Here is a 14,155-nt window from a genome sequence, read left to right as displayed (position 1 = left end):
AGGCGCCTCAGTCTGGAACCGCGCGACCGCCACGGTCACAGGTTCGAATCCTGCCTCGGGCATGGATGTGTGTGATGTCCTTAGGTTAGTCAGGTTTCAGTACTTCTAAGTTCTAGGGGACTTATGACCTTAGATGTTAAGTCCCATAGTGCTCAGAGCCATTTGAACCATTTTTTTTTGACATATGAGGTCATCAGTCCCCTAGACGTAGAACTACTTACACCTAACTAACCTAAGGACATCACACACTTCCATGCCCGAGGCAGGATTCGAACCTGGTACATTAGCAGTTGCGCGGTTCCCGACTGAAGCGCCTAGAACCGTTCGGCCACAATGGTCGGCTCCTAAGGATGGGACACTCCTTGTAAAGCTACCCCATGAGATTTTAGTAAGCTACCAGATTTCGCCGAGAAATAAAGTTTTTAATTTGTGTATGCTTTAGCCAATCATCTGGATGATCCATTTACATCAAATCGGTTAACTGTTCTCCTTCAGTGCATTCAACAGCAGCATGGATAGCGCTAGAATATTAGCAATAAATTTGTTTCAGTGAAATGCTTACACAGATCCCTTAATGAATAACCCGGTATCGACTGGGCAGTCTGTTATAAATAGCCCTCAAAAATTTCTTGGCCGATGGTTGCGTCAGAGCATGCTGAGAGTGAATTGGAATCTTCTCGTGGGAACTCCACGGAAATGTTGACCCCTAACATGTCAGAACATGCAACATCTGACGCAACCATCGGTCAATAAATAGTTATGGGCTGTTTATAATGACTAGTCAGTCGACACCAGCTTAGCCATAAAACAATTTATGTGGGAATTTGATAGTAACAAACTATTATTGTTTAAAGTGATAAGCTCTCTAATGCTCTCTGGTAATAACGCGGAAACAGCAGCAGTCCTGGTGAGCTGTCTGGGATAGGCTCAGTGGCTGTCTTGTCATTCCATCCAGAAAGCGCCTTGCCTGGCTATCATCTGAACACAGCAAGCCTCACAATAAATGAGACCTGTCGCCAGTGATTTGGGTTTATGACGAGGACGTCACAAGTAGCCTCTACTATCTGTATGGGGAAAAATGTGTGAGCCTTTTTCTTGACCTTGTAGGAGCTAGAAGCGATTGCGGTCGAAGTTGTTCTGAAAACTTGCTGCATGACGTATGGACTTAACACGGCCGATTTTGTAATTGTTTTGACGGGTACATTAAGCAGATAAAGTCCAGCAGTTCTGACGTCAAGGTGAGTGCTTCAGTTGTTGCGCTACTTTTAAATATAAGCCACGTCTGACCACTGTTGGTGTGGAAGTATTTGCAGTAGCTTACTGCCATCAGTTTCTCGCCACGATCAGTCGGCGGCTGGCAGTGCCATTGGTAAGTACAACACAATTTTTTGTATAGTTCTGGTTAGGCTCATTGGCGGGTGGCTGTTGGTGCGCTGTTGCCAGGCCGTCAAATGCACCTCTGTTACTCATTGTAACAGTTTTTGCTTTGGTCAGAAATAATATAATTACATTTCTGTAGTGAAATTAAAGAGACCTTTGGAGAAAAGAGAACCACTTGTATGAATATCAAGAGCTCAGATGGAAACCCAGTTCAAAGCAAAGAAGGGAAAGCAGAAAGGTGGAGGGAGTATATAGAGGGTCTATACAAGGGCGATGTACTTGAGGACAATATTATGGAAATGGAAGAGGATGTAGATGAAGATGAAATGGGAGATATGATGCTGCGTGAAGAGTTTGACAGAGCACTGAAAGACCTAAGTCGAAACAAGGCCCCGGGAGTAGACAACATTCCATTAGAACTACTGACGGCCTTGGGAGAGCCAGTCCTGACAAAAATCTACCATCTGGTGAGCAAGATGTATGAGACAGACGAAATACCCTCAGACTTCAAGAAGAATATAATAATTCCAATCCCAAAGAAAGCAGGTGTTGACAGATGTGAAAATTACCGAACTATCAGTTTAATAAGTCACAGCTGCAAAATACTAACACGAATTCTTTACAGACGAATGGAAAAACTAGTAGAATCCGACCTTGGGGAAGATCAGTTTGGATTCCGTAAAAATATTGGAACACGTGAGGCAATACTGACCCTACGGCTTATATTAGAAAATAGATTATGGAAAGGCAAACCTACATTTCTAGCATTTGTAGACTTAGAGAAAGCTTTTGACAATGTTGACTGGAATACTCTCTTTCAAATTCTGAAGGTCTGCAGGGGTCAAATATAGGGAGCGAAAGGCTATTTACAACTTGTATAGAAACCAAATGGCAGTTATAAGAGTTGAGGGGCATGAGAGAGAAGCAGTGGTTGGGAAGGGAGTGAGACAGGGTTGTAGCCTCTCCCCGATCTTATTCAATCTGTATATAGAACAAGCAGTGAAGGAAACAAAAGAAAAATTCGGAGTAGGTATTAAAATCCATGGAGAAGAAATAAAAACTTTGAGGTTCGCCGACGACATTGTAATTTTGTCAGAGACAGCAAAGGACTTGGAAGAGCAGTTGAACGGAATGGATAGTGTCTTGAAGGGAGGATATAAGATGAACATCAACAAGAGCAAAAAGAGGATAATGGAATGTAGTCGAATTAAGTCGGGTGATGATGAGGGTATTAGATTAGGAAATGAGACACTTAAAGTAGTAAAGGAGTTTTGCTATTTGGCGAGCAAAATAACTGATGATGCTCGAAGTAGAGAGGATATAAAATGCAGACTGGCAATGGCAAGGAAAGCGTTTCTGAAGAAGAGAAATTTGTTAACATCGAGTATAGATTTAAGTGTCAGGAAGTCGTTTCTGAAAGTATTTGTACGGAGTGTAGCCGTGTATGGAAGTGAAACATGGACGATAACTAGTTTGGACAAGAAGAGAATAGAAGTTTTCGAAATGTGGTGCTACAGAAGAATGCTGAAGATTAGATGGATAGATCACATAACTAACGAGGAGGTGTTGAATAGGATTGGGGAGAACAGAAGCTTGTGGTACAACTTGACTAAAAGAAGGGATCGGTTGGTAGGACATGTTCTGAGGCATCAAGGGATCACCAATTTAGTATTGGAGGGCAGCATGGAGGGTAAAAATCGTAGAGGGAGATGAATACACCAAGCAGATTCAGAGGGATGTAGGTTGCAGTAGGTACTGGGAGATGAAGAAGCTTGCACAGGATAGAGTAGCATGGAGAGCTGCATCAAATCAGTCTCAGGACTGAAGACCACAGCAACAACAACAGTGAAATATTGATTTAGGCTTTATATTTGCAGCCAAAAATGTTCAAGTGTGTGTGAATTCCTAAGTCCCTTAGACTTACACACCACTTAAACTAACTTATGCTAAGACCAAAACACACACCCATGCCCGAGGGAGGACTCGAACCTCCGGTGGGAGGGGCCGCACGATCCGTGACGTGGCGCCTCTAACCGCGCGGCCACTCCGCGCAGCTTTTTGCAGTTACAGTGTGTTTATATGCAGTGTAAATGCATGTAAATCACTGACAAAAACGCATATCAGAGTAAAATATACTATAATTACTAGTCTTTCACGCAAATTAGCAAGCTAACGAAAATGCATACTTGCACAATCTTGGTGGTCTTCGTTTCCGAATGGTGGTAGTCTTCTAACTTGCTTCTTTTATGACATCTGTAAACGAACTGACTTTCTTTGAGAAAACCATCTTTGCTAACACCATATGTACAACAGTCAGCCTGGTCCCTTTCGCAAGAGGTACCTTAAGACCTAAGACCCCCACTTTGACTCGAATTCCATAATATGTACTTCAGTGAAACGACACATGCGCTGGATAGTTCATTAACCAATGCTACAAACTGTAGCTTGGTTTGTTTCTTGCAATAGTTGCTTTTTTCGGTGTCATGTCACAGCATTTCCTAATATCATCGTTATTGACTCTACCTTCCTCAAATCTTTCCTAACGAGCGTGCTTGTAGATGCTAACACTTCATCGTTATTGTCTACAAGACGCTTTAAATATTTATAGAACCTATGGATTACGGATCTGCTTTGCTGCCGACGGTGAGTTGCATTTTTCAGTCGCACTCTTCGTGCTGTCAAAGCGCGTCGTGTTGGAGTTGTTTGCAAACACTACCCTCGCGGCACAGGGGAAATCTCTCTTTCTTCCCGTTTTTCCATTTTCAAGATACAAGTTTTTACTTAGAATCAAAATGCCAAAACCAATAAATCAATACGGACTGGAAAACAAAAACTGCGCGCAAATCTACACACTGTCCCGCTGCCGATGCTATACTGGCGACCGATGGCCCAAGCTACAGCTGTAAGCAACTTTTTGTTTCATGTACTCTTTGCATAAAGAAATATCAAGTTTTCATAAGTTTAAAATATGAACACCGCAGAGCTTTGTTGCATGAGATCCTGTATCGGGATGTATCAACGTCACCTAGATGACAAGGCCGTACAACTCGACTGTGACGTCACGAGTCTCGGATGATGGGAGCCGGCAAGCATTACCTCTACGAACGTTACTTGCGCAGAAGTCGTTGTATTGGAATGACTTGAGGTGGAAAATCAGCAGACATGCAAATGCATTATGGCGATCGAATTTGTAAATAATGTCATGTTTTTAAGACGTTACTGAAGATTATATTATCACTACCATGAAAACTAAGTAAAGCAGCTATTTTGCGAAGTACATCAGATAGTAAATAACGGATGTGTGACATTGCAGCGGCACATTTATTTGCAGTGCGTTAGTTTAATGATAATAGTTATTTAAAATTACTACAGCTAACAAAAGGTTGTATGACTAAATAATTACGAACTTTGAGCTACAAACCTCGAACAAATATCAGACAGGTGCAACAAGCATAAAAAGCTGTGTGTTGCTGTTGCAAGACTTTTTTTAAAAAAAAACGCATACTTCAACAAGAAATTTTCAGTATAATAAAATAGCAGAGTTTTTTCGGTATACTGGAGTTTTATTTATTCTGAATTAGTTTTACTGTTAGAACTGATTCTTAGCCGGCCGGTGTGACCGTGCGGTTAAAGGCGCTTCAGTCTAGAACCGCGTGACCGCTACGGTCGCAGGTTCGAATCCTGCCTCGGGCATGGATGTGTGTGATGTCCTTAGGTTAGTTAGGTTTAATTAGTTCTAAGTTCTAGGCGACTGATGACCTCAGAAGTTAAGTCGCATAGTGCTCAGAGCCATTTGAACCATTTTGAACTGATTCTTACAGATTCTTACATTTGCTGCTGCTCACAGAAAGCAAAAATTTAAACTTTATAGGTAAACATACTTGCGATAGAATGAGATTTTCACTCTGCAGCGGAGTGTGTGCTAATATGAAACTTCCTGGCAGATTAAAACTGTGTGCCGGACCGAGACTCGAACTCGGCACCTTTGCTTTTCGCGGGCAAGTGATCTACCAACCGAGCTACCCAAGTGCTTTACCACCACTCTACCAGCGAGAGGCAAAGGTCCCGAGTTCGAGTATCGGTTCGGCACACAGTTTTAATCTGCCAGAAAGTTTCATACTTGCGTTAATTAATCGGCTGTCTCACAACAAGTGTAACTCTGGTAAGGTTTATTGCACGAAAACCTTCGAATAGCCCATGATTTTTTGCGCCAGGAATGAGTAAATGAGCAGGTATCAGTTTTGTTATGGAAAAGTATTTCGTCTAACGCTTGTTTTAGTGTGGAAATTAAGATGTGTCTACTAAGTAGCACACTGGCAAAAAACGCTCTACGGGTGAGCCATATTCACGAGACAATCATCTTCCTACAGTAACAGTAGGGCATGTATGTCAACTTTCATACTTCAGAAAATAATTCAGACGCTTTCAAGCACTACTTACCGTTTAAGAGAGAAACATGCTCCTTCTCTTGGAAATTGGGGTATGCATTTCTTTCAAAAAAACTTAGATTATACTCATGTATGGCATTAGGTCTATCGATTTATGTTTAGTGAATGTAAGCTTGTGTCTTTCTGTAGAGTATTCACATATTTACAGCTCAATATAGATGTAAGTTCTCTCTCTCTCTTCACACACACACACACACACACACACACACGAGAGAGAGAGAAAGAATCGCACAGTGACAGTAAAGAAATACCACATACAGTATACACTGATGAGCCAACACGTCATGACAACATGCTTTACAGCTCGTTTCTCCGTCTTTGGAACGAAATGCATCAATGATTCTGCGTATCAGAGATTCGACAGTTTATTGGTAGGTTTGTGGAGGTATGTGGCATTAGATGTCTACGCATAGGACATGTAATTCGCGCAAATGACAGGAAGCTGATTTGCGTACGCAGTGATGGCGGCCGATAGCGACCTAGATGGGTTCCGTAGGACGTACATCAGGCGAATTTGGTCACCGAGACATGAACTGAGTTCACTACGACGCTCCTGTAACGTGTCTGGCTCAGATACACGGACACCTATACTGTTGAAAGAAAACATCGCTGTCGGTGAAGACATCAAGCACGAAGAGATGTAGGTGATTCGCAGCTGTCAACTTGTCTTCTATTACTACCACAGATCCCACGCAAGCGCAGGAGAATGTCTCCCGTAGCATAATACTGCTCCCACAAACCTGCGTCCGTGGAGCACAGCACGTTTCGAGCCGTAGTTCACCCCGATGACTGCGTTTGGGGAGACGACCAGCAACCTATTGTAGCAAAAATGCGATTCACCCGAAGAGCCGACGCGTTTCCATTGGTCGATTGCCAAATCCCGATAGTCCTCTGCCCACTGGAATCTTAGTTGACGATGTCGTTGGGTCAACATCTGAACACACAGGGGTGGTCTCAAATGGTTCAAATGGCTCTGAGCACTATGGGACTCAACATCTGAGGTCATCAGTCCCCTAGAACTTAGAACTAGTTAAACCTAACTAACCTAACGACATCACACACATCCATGCCCGAGGCAGGATTTGAACCTGCGACAGTAACAGTCGCGTGGTTCCGGACTGAAGGGCCTAGAACCGCTCGGCCACCACGGTCGGCAGGGGTGGTCTCCTGTGGAGCTCCATGCACTACAGTGTTCGATGAACGGTGAGTTCCGAAACACTTGTGCGTGACCAATATTGTGTTCTTTCGGCAAAGATGTCACAGATCACCATCCATCATACTTCAGAGACCAGACAATTCTCCTAACCCCATTTTCTGTGAACAGTCGTGAGTGTCCAACTATTTAACGCCTAGAGGTAGTTTCACTGTCCTACCTTTTGCCGTAGGTGCTCACGACAATAAAGCATGAACACATCGACCAGCTTCGCCGTTTTCGAGGTTCTCGTTCCCAGGCTCTGCGTAATAATAATCTTCCCCTTGTTAAAGTCGCTTATCTCAATGGATTTCCACATTTTCAGCCCATATCTTCGCTAGGGAGGTGCCCCGTTCGTGTCTGGTCCGCTTACATGCTTTTCTTACCGCGTCAGTGACCCCAACGCCACCAGACGGCATCCAACGTCGCGATGGGCAGTGGTCATAATGTTTTGACTGATCAGTGTATGTCCTGTGTACTGTTCTGATAAAAGGAAATTGTAAACCAGATTAACTGGTGGTATAGGCTCACAGTTAATAATCATTGACAAATTGACAAGCTGCATCTAAAATTATGGACATCTCTTTCTATTTTCTGTGTTTCAAATATGTCCCACTGCAACAGTTTTCAGTTTTATTTTATTTGAAGATCCTTGCGCCTTATTTTCAATTTCACAGTAGTTGCTAAGCACTATATTAACACTTGTACACACGACAGACTTCAATATTTTTTGTGCTGTGAATGCTTGTCTCGGTCTTCTACCAAAAATTTCATTACTCAGTATGAAATCAAGGTTTAGTTTACTACCTACTGCGCGCTGGTTTTGAAGTGTAAGGAAGGGCTCACAACACCCATTTGGCAATAGCTATTGAATCCAGCAGAAAGAATACATCACAACCAGTAATGTATTTTTATGAGGATATTTCAAGCTAGCTCAGTCTAAATTTTTAATAAGATTGAGCTCTGCCCCACGCGCCATTTCTCTATCCACTGTAAAAATTAAACACAGTTGGTACATTTTAATTTCTTAAGTCTACTGTAGCAGCAATTGCCTGCAATAAATGTAAGGACCGGTATCTCTGGGGTGATGTGTTCCAAATAAGCCTGACAGACGCTTAGTTTATTCAAACTATTTAGCGCAGAGCTGTCAGTTACTGTGTTAAGACTTTCTGATTGGTCACAACTGGGAAGAGATCTCATTACGGTTTTCTTAGTTGACCCACTTTGTAAAGAGGGCTCTAGTAGAGAACGCAGTGCGCAGTTTTTTTTTTTTTTTCATATATCTGCGTTGCTGTCAACACAATCCAAACCTTGCTTCCAGTGCATCAGTCTGAAATTTCCGGGTAATATAGATGATACTTTCAGTTCTCATATACAATAGATCTTCAGTTCGAGTAATGCATATGTGCTATGTTTCAGTATAGAACGAGTTTTTTCAGTGCGCTTGCCTTCTGACAAACTCATGAATACCCGTTTATCCAGCCAATTAAGAAACGTCTCTAGAAACACACATCTTTCATCTTCATGGTGTTTCGTAAGTGGTTTTTGCATTACCTCCGCAAGTCTTAGTCATTTAAAAGCGGTCCAGAATGAGATTTTCACTCTGCAGCGGAGTGTGCGCTGATATGAAACTTCCTGGCAGATTGAAACTGTGTGCCGGGCAGAGATTCGAACTCGGGACCTTTGTCTTTCGCGGGCAAGTGCTCAAGTTTCATATCAGCGCACACTCCGCTGCAGAGTGAAAATCTCATTCTGGAAACATCCCTCAGGCTGTGGCTAAGCCATGTCTCCGCAATATCCTTTCTTTCAGGAGTGCTAGTTCTGCAAGGTTCGCAGGAGAGCTTCTGTAAAGTTTGGAAGGTAGGAGACGAGGTACCGGCAGAAGTAAAGCTGTGAGGACGGGGCTTGAGTCGTGCTTGAGTAGCTCTGTTGATGCCGGCACGGTAGCTCAGCGTGTTCGGACAGAGGGTTACATACCCTCTGTAATAAAAAAACTGAGTTAATCGATCATCAACGAACTTAATCGGATGTCTTAAGACGTCCGCCCCGAGCAGATACAACGAACAAACGCGGACAAAATGAAAATTAAAAAAAAAAAGAAAAAAAAAAGTTGGTAGAGCACTTGCCCGCGAAAGGCAAAGGTCCCGAGTTCGAGTCTCGGTCCGGCACACAGTTTTAATCTGCCAGGAAGTTTCATTTAAAAGGGGTCTTAAAATTAACGATCTGCCACCAGGTGCTAATAATATTTATAAATCCAGGAGTAACTTTATAATTTTCAATATCATATGCGAGTCCTAACTCAAGTAAACTCTTCTGGATGTTATCATTGAAAATTTGGTAAACAAGTTTTACATCCTGTTTTTCCAATGAAAATGGCCACAGTACTTTCAAGCTTAAGCCCTACCCAAATTTTAATAATTTGTTGCTCCCAGTTTCGAATAATGATCTTATTGCAGAAAAGGAGCTTGCATTATAACAGATGCAATTGAAAGCTGGGAATGAAGAATATCGACCATTTTTCAGGTTAACCCAATTATTTCTTATGCATTTGAAAATATAAATAGTATCTTGAACATAGAACAGGGCCTAGAATAATCTGTAGCGTGTCGGTAAGCAATACTGATGTGTTATGCAACTTGAGATAGCCAAATTAATTCAGTTGTTGTGCGAAGTAATACAGATAACTGTCAATCCAGTTAGTAGATTTTTGATTACACTGAACAAGCTATCAGCAGTCCTCTTATTTCCTGGCAAGATGTGAGCAACATGCTTGAATGGTGACATTACATCCCGCCATAGATGCATGGGCTGTTGTTCCAAGAGCAGTGCTGTCATGGGCCTTTTCAACCAGGTCCCCCCCTGGCCTGGCTCATTTAATATGTATCTCATCCGACATGAGTGTCACAAAACACTCATTATAGTTCAGATTTGATGTTTTCACCTTAAAGTAAGCCAAAAGATTTGAACTGCTGGAATTAACATCAGTGTTACCACAAATGTTTTTGATTTAAGTGAGATGCAGCAGAATAATATTGCCAGTGCTATGTATGAACTTGTAGGCATGACTTGAAATAAAACGCAAAATAGATGCAAGAATTAATAGACGAGGAGCAAATCTACGTCTTTTAGGAGGTGAAAAGCTTAGATGAAGCTGACTTTTTATAAACTCATGGGAAGTTTTATTCTGTCATCACACACTAAACTGCGTAGCAAGTCGAGAGTAACATCATGTAGCTCACTTTCTTCTTGACTGTGTATAAACCTTCCGTAAATTTTATAATATTCCCTACATCAGAAATAGCACTTACAATTTTTGCAGTATTTTTAGACGAGATTTCTTGGCATTTGACAAAAACAGTTACTCTCGGATTAGAATTTATGTACAGAACGTCGTATGGAGTCCTCTCGAGATCAAAATAAAAATAAGATAAACAAAATACATTTATTCTTCATTGCTGTAGACGACTTTTCACTACACTTTACAGACTCAAGTTTCTTCGTTAGTTCGTGAAATGCGCTTAAAAGTATGTTCTTATCGTATTTCTCCAGCGATTTAACACTAGAGTCTGTTGCTGCGTTCTAAGAGCAGCAGCCTCGCGCTTTTGCTGCTTTGCAGATGGAGATTCCCTGATGATTGCGTTGTTTTTGGAAGTTTGCGTGGTACAGCAGTTCTTCTGAGTTTTGGCTTGCTGAGAGATGAAGTTAGTGTAGCTCCCGTTTTCCAACCTCTTGTAGTCGTTTCCCGTGATATTGAAATGTAGGTGACAGAGCTATGAAGAGCTACAGTATTGACGTTACTAAAAATTTTACTACGTTATAACACTAAACTGCTAAGCTCTTTCGTCATACTATCTGTAGCAATGCTTAAGATGATAGCTAGGAATGAAATTATCCCTTTTGATTGCAGATAACCATTTAGCACGTATTTCTTCGTCATAAGGAAATGTGAATATGTGAACTTTGTTCTTATCGGTGTACTTACCGACGCTGCCACGAACACAACATTTATTCACCACTGTGCTGATTAGCACTGAAATGAAATGTCGTGTGGCTAGGGCCTCCCGTCGGATAGACCGTTCGCCAGGTGCAAGTCTTTCGATTTGACGCCACTTCGGCGACTTGTGCGTGATGGAGATGAAATGATGATGATTAGGACAACACAACAGCCGGTTCCTAAGCGGAAAAAGTCTCCGACCCAGCCGGGAATCGAACCCGGGCCCTTATGATTGACATTCTGTCGCGCTGACCACTCACTGATTAGCACTGAGCTGCTAAAGATACCTTATGCCTCATGATCCACTACATATCAGAAAGGAAAACACGATTTCAGATGTGGTCAAGAGCACAGAGTAACCAGGACGGTTAACAATTTGAAAGAAGGAGCTTTTTTAGTGGCAAAGCAACTTTCCGTTCGTGCTGCCGTAGGGGTAGGCATTGTCGTTCCTAAACATGTCGCTGTGGTGGGTCGGCTCGTATTGCCTGGAGCCCGTGACGTCACACCCAGATTGGAGATGAGTTGTAAGGCCTTGTCATCTACGTGGCGTTGGATATATATACAAGTCGTCCTCCAACCTTGGGGTCGGCCGTACCAAAATACACTGACGGAAAAATGTCCCAACACCAAAAAATTATTAATGTAGAGTAATGGAATTTCGGGAATACATTTGTCCAGCTAACAATTTAAGTGATTAACATTGAAAGATCACAAGTTAATCTAAGCGTGAGATAAGCCCTTGCAAATGTGAAATGCTGGTACATTAATAAACGGTGTAACCGCCAGAATGTTGAATGCAAGCGTACATCCATGCTTACATTGCGTTGTACGGGTGCCAGATGTCAGTTTTTGGGATGGAGTTCCGTGCCTATTGCACTTGGTCAGTTAATACAGGGACAATTAGTGCTGTTCGTGATGTGCAATATGTGCTCAACTGGAGACAGAGCTGCTGATAGAGCGGACCAAGGCAATATGTCGACGGTCTGTGGAGCATGTTGGGTTACAACAGGGGTGTGTGGGCGACCGTAATCCTGTTGAAAAACGCCCTCTGGAATGCTGTTCATGAATGGCAGCACTAGAGGTCGAATCACCAGACTGAGGTACAAATTTGAGCAGAGTGCGTGGGATAACTACAAGAGTGCCTCTGCTGTCATTCGAAATCGACTCTAGGTGTATGTTCAATGTGTCTAGCACTCAGGCAGGATGGTTGCAGGCCCTCAACTGACCTCCTTCTAACCAACACACGGCCATCACTGGCACCGAGGCAGAACCAGCTATCTTCAGAAAACACAATGAGCACTTGCTTGACACCATAGAAGTTGCAAATGGAGGTGGTTTGGTTTGTGGAATACACGCTAAGGGGCGTCTGGCTTGAGCTGTCTTTGAAAATAAACGATTTGTAACAGTTCGTTGTGTCACTGTGGTGTCAACTGCAGCTCAGATTGCTACTGCTGACGCAGTACGGTGCGCTAGTGCCATATGGCGAACACGATGATCTTCTCTCTCGGTAATGGCACATGGCTGGTCGGAGCCCAGTCTTCTTCCTACCGTACACTCTCTTGACCACCGCTGCCAGCAATCATATACAGACGGCCGGTGTGGCCGAGCGGTTCTAGGCGCTTCAGTCTGGAACCGCGCGACCGCTACGGTCGCAGGTTCGAATCCTGCCTCGGGCATGGATGTGTGTGATGCCCTCAGGTTAGTTAGGTTTCAGTAGTTCTAAGTTCTAGGGGAGTGATGACCTCAGAAGTTAAGTCCCATAATGCTCAGAACCATTTCAATCGTTTGAACCAATCATACACAGCGGCTACATTATTGCCAAGTTTTTTTGCCGTATCGCAGAAGAAACATCCAGCTTCTCGTAGTCCTATTACATGACCTCGTACAAATTCAATGAGATGTTGGTAACTGCGTCTTTGTCGCCTTAAAGGCATGCTTCACTAACTTCAGCTCACCACGTCCAATCCCAAAGGTAACTAACGCTCACGGTCGTTACAGGTGTATAAAAGCAATCCTGATTTGCATTATTACAGTGATGTTACTAGCGCCACTCTTATATGACTAGAGTCAAATCTGAATAGACATCATCTTTCAGGTGTAGAAACACGCCTACCAACTTTCGTTTATTCGTGCAACTCCTTCTTGGTGTTGCACTTCTTTCCCGTCAGTATACTTACAGGTGGGGACGGGACGTCGTGTGACTAGGGCCTCCTGTCGGGTAGACCGTTCGCCGGTTGCAAGTCTTTCGATTTGACGCCACTTCGGCGACTTGCGCGTCGATGGGGATGAAATGTTGATGATTATGACAACACAACACCCAGTCCCTGAGCGGAGAAAATCTCCGACCCTGCCGGAAATGGAACCCGGGCCCTTAGGATTGACATTCTGTCGCGCTGACCAATCAGCTACCGCGGTCGGACTACTTACAGGTGAAACTAGGAGAAGAAAAAGAAAAGATTGGTAACATTTGTGTTCCCATCATCTTAGTAAGCGTACAGGTTACTGAGTTTCATTTTTCTAAGATTTCTTATCTAATATTCATGAAGATAGTGAAGGATTATTTTAACGTAATTCCGAATCTATTTTAGTAAACCCACCTTAGGTTCCCAACGTAAAATATTCAAAGTGGCTGATGGAGACCTTGAGGGTATTACATGTCATGTATATTAAAAGGTAGACTTTTCCACTTCGCTCACGCAAGCTACAACCCTCTGCCTTTAGAGCGCTTCGAATTGTAGCGTGTAACATGGCGGTGGATAACGTAATTATGTCAGTCCGTGAGAAATCGTGTGCTGTAATCGAATTTTTAACCGTTGAAAAAGTGCATCCAAATGAAATCCATAAAAGACCCAAAGCTATGTACAATGGTGATTGTATCGACATCAGTATTGCGCGACGTTGGGTTGTTCGTGTTCGTAATCACGGAAACAGTGGTGCTAACCTCAACGCGTGTCAGACCTCAGAATGGATGACCGTGTATGGCAGCCGACGAGACTCATCACAATCATGTTGACGAACTCATCAGAGAAAACTCTCGGACGCTACCGACACAGCTTTCAGGCGAGTGTGTACGGGTCACCATTACAGAGCTGCAGTGTGCACGGTGGGTGCATTGAATGCTCACTCCTGACGTGAAATAGA

The 14,155-nt window shown here is 43.0% G+C and overlaps 1 protein-coding gene across 1 annotated transcript in view; it reads left to right on the top strand.

The window, feature by feature from the left end:
• The first annotated feature begins 1,302 nt into the window (after window positions 1-1,302).
• The window catches only part of LOC124798525 (lysosomal acid glucosylceramidase-like), a 248,710-nt gene continuing 235,857 nt past the window's right edge, over window positions 1,303-14,155 (top strand). The window contains exon 1 of the mRNA XM_047261971.1: window positions 1,303-1,369. The gene's annotated coding sequence lies outside the window, so the exon portion shown is untranslated. The remainder of the gene's footprint in view (window positions 1,370-14,155) is intronic.

The sequence above is a fragment of the Schistocerca piceifrons genome, chromosome 5 (genome assembly GCF_021461385.2).
Source record: "Schistocerca piceifrons isolate TAMUIC-IGC-003096 chromosome 5, iqSchPice1.1, whole genome shotgun sequence".
NCBI classification, from domain to species: Eukaryota; Metazoa; Arthropoda; class Insecta; order Orthoptera; family Acrididae; genus Schistocerca; species Schistocerca piceifrons.
Note: the sequence above shows the minus strand (reverse complement) of the source record. Positions and strands in the feature narration are given on the sequence as shown.